Source organism: Gossypium arboreum, chromosome 13, assembly GCF_025698485.1.
Source record: "Gossypium arboreum isolate Shixiya-1 chromosome 13, ASM2569848v2, whole genome shotgun sequence".
Lineage (NCBI taxonomy): Eukaryota > Viridiplantae > Streptophyta > Magnoliopsida > Malvales > Malvaceae > Gossypium > Gossypium arboreum.
In genome coordinates, this window is record NC_069082.1 from 92,915,653 (window position 1) to 92,924,922 (window position 9,270).

At 37.5% G+C, this 9,270-nt stretch overlaps 1 non-coding gene across 1 annotated transcript; it reads right to left on the reverse strand.

Moving 5' to 3' along the window:
- Positions 1 to 7,718: 7,718 nt before the first annotated feature.
- Positions 7,719 to 7,825, reverse strand: LOC128287056 (small nucleolar RNA R71). Its single transcript, XR_008277756.1, has one exon. It is a non-coding gene; the product is annotated as a small nucleolar RNA R71 (small nucleolar RNA).
- Positions 7,826 to 9,270: the final 1,445 nt, after the last annotated feature.

Below are 9,270 nucleotides of genomic sequence, written 5' to 3' on the forward strand. Positions count from 1 at the left end.
AAATCGAATTCATCAAGTTAAAGTTATTTCCATTTATTAGCTTTTATTTATCTCTCGTCAATTTCAAAACTTATTTCCTCGCTAATTTGATTCTTTTACAAACATATCTCGTAGGGGAAGCTTTTGATCCATGATATTTGAAGGAAATCATTCGCATTTACGAAAAATGTTGATTTTAATAAAATCGAGTTTTCGTTACAATTCAAAATCTCATGAAAATAGCTTAAACCCAAAACAAAAGCAAACAGTCTAAAAGTAAAAATTACATCAAAACAACCCATAAAAATAGATAACAAAACCATAAATAAAGTTTAAACAGTGCGATAAACAAGTGGTCACTGTAAAGTCCTCCGCTGCGCCGAACCGTCAAGTCTGGGGATTACCTGCACAATTTAATAGAAAGGGATGAGTTTACGTAAACTCAATGTGTAATACTCACAGGAAACATGCATACAGTCAATTAGCAGTAAAAAGTCATATGCAATCTAGGCCTAGGCCCATTAAGTTCCAGTAGCTGTTTGGGCCTTAGCCCAGTTCAGTTTCAGTATTCAGTATCAGTTATGCACTAGGACCTTAGCCCATCATAGTAACAGTCATGCATACAGTAACCAGTAACAAAGTACTATCCACCAGCCTCTACACACCATCTCCGTCCATCCCTATATTCTATGTGGGGTTTAGAAACTCCCACCCATCCCTACACTCCAATTAGCACTGAATGTGGCACATTATTAGTAGATTTGCAGCTGAGCTGCCACATATTAGGCTTAACAGCCTTTCAGTACACTTCCTCTATATATCATCATCCCAATCCAATGCAATGCAAACATACAATAAATGACATGCTATTACATGATTAACATTTACACATACAACTCAGTATACAAGCAAATAAGCATCATGCTTAGTACATACATCGTGCATTAAATTTACGCATATAGGGGGTCCAAGTAGTGCTTACTCACCCCACAGTAGATTCACAGTTGACTTGGGCGACCTGTGCAACCTTAAGAAACTTATGGGTCCACAGGATCCAAATTGTCCTTCCACACGGCCTGGCCTAAAATCCCACATGCCTGTGGACCTACACACCCGTATGGCCCACATGGCCCAAATCAGTCTAGCCCGTGTGTAGTACACGGCCTACCTGGCCATCACATGGTAATGTCTTGCGCCCATAGCCTAGCCTCGTCAATCACATGCCCGTGTCCCATCACATGGCCTACCACATGGGTGACCACACGCTCGTATGGCATCGACAATGGGGTTTTTGGCTTTCATCATAACCCTATTTTCTGTGCAATCGAGTACACACACCTGGTATCGATTGATGCTAAAACACTCTTAAGATATCCAGCACCTTCAATTGAGAAATATAAATTTCACACACTACAACGACAATGGAGAAACTTTAGCCCCTTGAATATCCCTGATCAAATGAAAACAAGCATTGCACAATGGAGACGAATTGAACAAGAAATCGACAAGAAGATAGGGTGAGTGAGACAGAAAGTTCGGCAAAGAGGGAGAAGAGAGAGAAAATTTTATTTTTTGGAAAAAGAAACTCCAAATGAATATCCTGATACCCCCTATCCCAACTCCCCTAATTCTCTCCACCAAACTCTCCACTGCTCAAACGTCTAACACAACTCAAACTCTCTCCCTCAGAGCAGAAAAAAAGTATTGCCCATACAAGGATTCGACCACAAGACCTTCAGTAAACTAGCACTCCACTTAACCACCAGACCAGCAAGCCCATCTTGTTAAGTACCTACAAACTTTTAATTAAAAGCCTACTAGCTAGAAGTAGGGGTTAAGTCAGGAAAATACTAAAGTTTGCCAAATGTCAGGCTTTAACTTGGGACCTCACACACGCATAGAGAACACTTAACTACTGAAGCAGATACACATTTATGTCACATTTTGATAATAACAAAAATAATAATTTTGGGGTGTGACACTTCCAGTGTTTTGGGGTGGTCTCCCTCTAGTAGTTTTGTTACTTACTTTCGCCGGTTGATCTCTTTCAGCTGTAAACTTTTCTAGACAGTCCTTGAGATAATAATCAAGGGATCCACATTTAAAACAAGCTCTGCTCATTAATCTACATCAACTATAATATCACTTATTACAGTGCTTACATTCAGGTCCAACATTTCTAACACTACCTACACAGGCAACGGTTGTCGTCTGAGGTTTAGAGCTAAAATGTCTCGCATCTCTATCTCTGATCGAAATCCCCGTAGAAGAAGTAGAACAAGGATGATATTCTTTAGATTTCTTTGATGCTAACTGATGTGATTTGCCCACAATTCTTTTCCTAAATGTCTCTAGCCTCAGAATCGACTTTTCTTTTATCTTTGCAAAGCTCTTCGGCTTTACAAGCTCTGTAAAACAGAACAACAAACTCTTTTAGCTCAAGAATTCCCACTAACAGTTTGATTTCTTCATTCAATCCATCATCGAACTTTGATTTCTTCATTCAATCCATCCTTGAACCTTTTACACATTATAGCTTCAGAAGAAACACATTCACGAGCATATTTGCTGAGTCGTACAAACTCTCTTTCATATTCTATTACCAACATACGCCACTACTTCAATTCAAGAACTTCCTTTCTCTTCTGATCAATAAACCTTTGGCTGATGTATTTCTTTTTGAATTCAAGTTGAAAGAACTCCCAAGTAACTCTTTCTCATGAAACTACAGATATCAAGGTATTCCACCACTGATATGTAGTGTCTTTCAACATTGATACTACACATTTTAAACATTCTTTATGTGTGTAGGATAATTCAAATACTCGAATCGTGTTCTCAAGTCAAAACTCTGCTCTCTCAAGGTCATCATTAACAGTGGCTCTGAATTCCTCAACTCCGTGTTTCCGTATCTTATCGACAGGTGGTTTACTCAATCGCAGAGGATCCATACCTTGAGGAACTATAGGGATCAGTTGGGGAATAAGTGGGGATGGAGGTTGCTGAACGGCCGGGTGTGTACGAACATACTGTGTGAACCACTCATTCATTATTTTAAAGAAGGCTTCTTCAGCCTCACCCCCGTGACTACTAGACATGGATTTAGATTCCAAAGGCGCTGTCCCCTGAGCGGGAGCTGGCGCTTTATTCTCTACATCATCTATTATAGATCGTTCGGGATCCATTAATATATAAAAACATATTTGAAAATGTCAGTAGTCATCACACTATCACAGTTTTATTTATAGCATGTATAGCTAGACTCACATACGTTACGTTAGTCCTAGAATCGACAAAACTGTAGCTCTGATACCAATAAATGTAACACCTCTAATCTGTATCTGTCACTGAAATAGGGTTACGAGGTATTACCAATCAATACACATCATTTAACATACATAACTCATACATTTATGCATTCATATACTAATACCATTCAATACAATCCTATTGCCCCTTATAAGGGCTTATGAGGCCTTAAACATGCTTTATAACTGGTTCGGGACTAAACCGATAACGTATGAAAATTTTTGGAAACTTAGAAAAATTTCAATATTTCAGGGGTCACACGCTCGTGTGAATCGGTCGTGTGCCTCACACGGCCAATAGACACTCACGTGTCTCTAACCGTGTGGAAACAGGGTATACATACTAACTTGGGTCACACAGCCGACCACACGTTCGTGCGTCTAGCCCGTGTGCCCTCCGAAATAGCCACACACACCCGTGTGCTAGTCCGTGCCACACCTGTAGGGTATACTGACTTATGCAACACAGCCAAGTCACATGGCTGTGTACTAGGCCATGTGCCAGTTAGGGGAGATACTGACTTGTACCATTGGCCGGTCACATGCCCGTGTGTGAGACCGTGTAAAGCATACTGACTTTAATTAAATTTCAACACCAGAGGATGTACGGTCGTATAACATGGTCGCGTGTCACACATACTGAGACACACGTCCGTGTCTTTGCCCGTATGGAAAAAAATAAGCTATTTGCAAAGCCATTATGCCATCCTATTTTCACATGTAAACACAAGCATAAATGGTAACATTTTTACAACACAATAAGCAGCCATTTCATAACATTTCATACACTTATAATGCCAATTCCACATAATATTCAATTACTTAACCAATATCATACATTTTCCATTCATAAGTTTACCTTATAACAAACACATTTCAAATCTTCATTCTATAACCTTTTTGTCAAAACATACCAAAATATAACATTAAGGTTAGCCAAATCACATGGCTTAACTTATAAACTAAATATACCAAACCATAATCTCAAGTAACCATAACTATCACCATTATAACTAGCCTAGACATGCCATATTTACATATATCCACAAGTTCAAAAGTACCAATCGACAATTGGATAATGTGATGTGTAACTCTGACTTATCTGAAACGAGTGAGCTATCGAACCTCTATAAAACATGGAAAAAGAAACAGAGTAAGCTTTATAGCTTAGTAAGCTCTTATAATTCAGAATTAAACTTACCATTTATACATAATCAAAGAAATAATTAAGGTGTATTCAATTCAATTACCAAATGCCAAAACACAAAAATTCATCACAAGTTAGTCACCTTAATACATGAAAACATCCATTAACTCAATATAGATATTCAATACATTGTATCATATCAACTTCACATACATCATGTACATCATTTGTAACATTTTACTTTCAATCATATAACAGTAATTTATTCGTATAAACAGTACTTTATCATATCACAGAATTTATGCCCGTTGAACCGATTAGAATCTTGAAGGATACTCGGGCGATATACAGTACATATAAATCAGTAATCCGTCAAATCATTACCATTTTTCGCTCTTTCGAGCTATGAACAGTAAGCTCTTCCTGAGCTAATGGATAGTAAGATCTATTGAGTACAAATGGTAAGTACTGTCAAGCTGAAACAGTAAGCTTATACGAGCTGATATATTGGTAAGCTCATACGAACTTTGGTGAGTCCACAACACATGCAAGATATCAATCAGAACTGTAACCCTACGAATTTATACGGTTCAAACGGGGCTCGGTGACAATTAAACTATATCGATAAAGCATTCATATTCCAAGTACATCAACTACTCAATTATACACATTCATTACAAATAATTTCAAGTATTTAAAAATTCGATTCTAATTATAGAACTTACCTCGTATAGCTCGGATAGCAAATATCGGCTATTCGTGCATTTTTATTTTTCCTCAATCTAATTTCGATCTCAACTTATCTTAATCTATATATTATCAAATTCAGTACATTCAGTATTCAATCAATTCAATTTAGCCCATAATTCATATTTTGGCAAATTTACACATTTGCCCCTAAACTTTCACATATTTACAATTTAGTCATTTTCATATAAAATTGCAAATTCATGCAATTTAGTACAAACCCATACTTAGCTGAATTTAATACATGTTACTAGCAACCCATATTTTAAATTTATTCACACTTTTAACCACCACATTTCACATTTTCTCAATTTAATCCCTTTACAAAACTAGTTTAACTATCAACAATTATCCAAAATCCATTCTCAACCATCAAGTTACTCAAGCATTCAACAATGGCAACATGATAAATCTTTAACAATTTCAAAATCTAAGGTACAGGTTATGATAAACCGTAATTTATACATGTTTTTATCCCATGCTTAGCACATTTATGGATGGTTTCTCCTTAAATTTGGTGAATTCGGTGCTCCTAATTCTTTAATTTCATGTTTTATACTTAGGTGAGCATAAGAGAGTAAAAAGAGCGAGAAACAGGCCGAAAACAGAGAAAATAGACCCACATGTGAAATCAACACGGCCTAGACTTCCTCACATGAGCGTGTCCCACGGTCGTTCCCTTTGGCAGGATCGAAGCATGACTTACACGGGTAGACTACACGCCCGTGCCTATTCAATAGCCTTGACCACGGGCTGGAGTAATTGCACACAGGCGTGTCACACGGGTGTGTCCCTGCCGAGCCCAAGTATAACCCTGTTCGAAAAAGGCTAATTTTGAGGGCTCCTAGGAATTCTAAAGCCTATTTAAACACTTGATGAGGCACTCAGGAGGGGGGATGCAGAGTAGGAAGCAGGGAATTACTCAAGCAGAGCTGATTGATCCATCTCAGAAGTCGGATTCATCATCAAGATTGAAGATTTCCATTCAAGTTCCTTCAAGAGTTTTGGGTTTTCTTATGTTTTGTTATCTTTATGCTTTTGAGATGTTTTCTTCCATAAGTATGAACTAAACCCCCTAAATACCTAAGGGGAATGAAACCTAAGACAGATCTTGTTATTATTATCTGAATTGTATGATAAATATTTGACTTGTTCTTAATTATGTGTTCTTAATTCTTGTTTTAATATTCCAAGATATTGATTCGAGTTAATGCTCTTATTCAGAGGAGGAATAGACCCTGTCTAAGAGTAAATTTGTCATAATTAAGCGGAGTTGATTGCACGTCTAGAGATAGGGTGATAAGATTTTGTTGGATTAGGATGAAACCTAATAAGGGGATCCATAGATCGAGTTAATGCAACACTAGGGCGTTAATTAGAAAAAGATTTCAATTAATCAACCTAAGGTTAGACGTTATTAGTCTCGAGAGAGATAATAATATAACTTAGGGATTTTTACGGATCAAGTGAAATGAATAAATCGTCTGATTCAGAGCCAAATAATAAGTGAAGTCTAGGTGGATTTTTCCTTGGGTATTGTCTTAATCAATCGAATTTTCTAAAAAGTATTTTCCCAAATTTTCTCTCTGTGCACTCTTAGTTTAGTAATTAGTTTAGATAACCAAATCCCTTAAATTTTAGGCTAGATAATAAAAAGAAGGTAATTGCTAGTACTCTTGGTTCCTTTGGGTTTGACAATCTGGTCTTGCTAAAGCTATACTACTGTTCGATAGGTACACTTGCCTTCATTGTGATAATAGTTAGTTTCAAGAATGATTAATTATAAATATTTAAAACTTGTCACGAATATCACGTATCAAGTTTTTGGTGTCATTGCCGGGGAACTAGGATATTCGGAACACTTAATTTTTATTACTTTAGCCATTCTACTTTTATTTGCAATTTAAATTTTTATTTTCTTTTCTAATTTTTCTTTTCTTCATTCCTGGTAGGTTTTTATAGTGTATGACTAGAAGAAACCCGTTGGGACCATTACTGTTTGATAGTGAGATCGATTGCACAGTTCGTAGAAACTGAAGAGAAATAAGGCGAAACTTACGATACACAGAGGAAGAGCAAGAGGACGATACTTCAACCACAACCGATGAGATGGCTGAAAACTAAGAAAATTTGCTACCTCCTGCGATTGCTGTTAATCAGAATCCTACTCCGTGCACTATGTATGATTACGCTAAACCTTCTTTAACAGGAACTGAGTCAAGCATAGTTAGACCTGCTGTACCTATAAATACTTTTGAACTGAAACCTAACACAATTCAAATGATACAGCAATTTGTTCAGTTTGATGGTTTGCAGGACGAAGATTCCAAGCTCACTTGGCAAACTTTTTGGAACTATGTGATACATTTAAAATTAATGGCATTTCTGATGACGCCATTCGCCTTCGGTTATTCCATTTTTCATTGAGAAACAAAGCTAAACAGTGGTTGAATTCGTTACCACGAGGGTCAATCACTACTTGGGAACAAATGATCGATAAGTTTTTATTAAAATGTTTTCTGCCGGCTAAAATGACTAAATTACGTAATGATATCCCTTCTTTTGTGCAGATGGATTTAGAAACACTCTACAATGCATGGGAGAGATACAAGGACCTGTTAAGAAGATGCCCTCACCATGGGTTACCACTCTGGCTACAGGTTCAAATATTTCATAATGGCCTAAATCCTTCGACTTGACAAATGGTTGACGCAACCGCTGGTGGAACCATCAATTATTAAGACACTTGAAGATGCTTATGAATTTATAGAAGAGATGTCACTGAATAATTATCAGTGGCAAGTCATGAGGACAAAACCAACAAAAGTAGCTGGCATTTATAACGTCGATTCGGTCATCATGCTCTCTAATCAGGTAGAACTCTTGAGCAAGAAAATTGACGATTTTCTTAGTTCTTCACAGGTTCACCCAATAATGCAGTGCGAAGCAAGTGGAGGTGGATCGAGCAATCCAGATTACCCACCCTATGGCTACAACATGGAGAACAAGCAGTTAAATTACATGCGTAATAATCCTCGATCCCAATACTTACAATGCAGGTTGGAGGAACCATCCAAATTTCTCATGGGGAGGCCAAGGAAATCAGCGACCACCACCACCTCCAAGCTTCCAACAACCACCCTACCAACAAGAGAAAAAGCTGAACCTTAAGGAGATGCTAACAAAATTCATCTTGGTGTCAGAAACTCATTTTCAGAATACCGAGACAGCACTTAAAAATCAACAAGCATAGATCCAAGGGCTCGAAACTCAGATAGGTCAGCTCACTAAATTTATATCTAAACGACCACAAGGTAGCCTATCGAGTAACACTGAATCTAACCCAAGCCTAAACCGAAACCGAGGCAAGAAACTGTGGTAAGTAAATGTAAGGGTGAAGTGGACCACAATGACCAGAAACCGGTAAGTAAAGAGTACAAACCTCGTGTGCCATACCCAAACACAACAAGGAAAGACCGCACAGAAGAACAATTCGGTAAATTCCTTAAATTATTAAAGAAGTTACATATTAACTTACCATTTATTAAAGCTTTTTCGCAGATGCCAAACGCAGTCAAATTCTTAAAGGAGCTTTTAATAGATAAGTAGAAGTTAGATGAGGCGTCGCATGTGGAACTAAATACGGTTTGCTCAGCCTTACTACAGAATAAGCTGGCCAACAAATTAAAAGATCCAGGGAGTTTTACGATTCCCTGTTTAATTGGTAGCCTAGACGTAAATAATGCTTTGGCCGATTTAGGGGCTAGTATCAATGTCATGCCTTACAAAATGTTTAAACAACTAGGTCTTGGGAAACCCAAACAAACTAGGATGAGTATTCAATTAGCCGATAAAACGATCAGATTTCCTAGGGGGATTATTGAAAATGTACTCGTTAAAATTAACAAATTTATATTCCTAGTTGATTTCGTTGTTCTAAACATAGAAAAGGATAGTAATGTTCCTTTAATTTTAGGGAGGCCCTTTTTAGCAACCGTTTGAACAATAGTTGATGTTACCACAGGTGAACTCACACTTCGTGTGGGAGACGAAACAATCACCCTTCAAGCTCGTAATTCGAATAACACA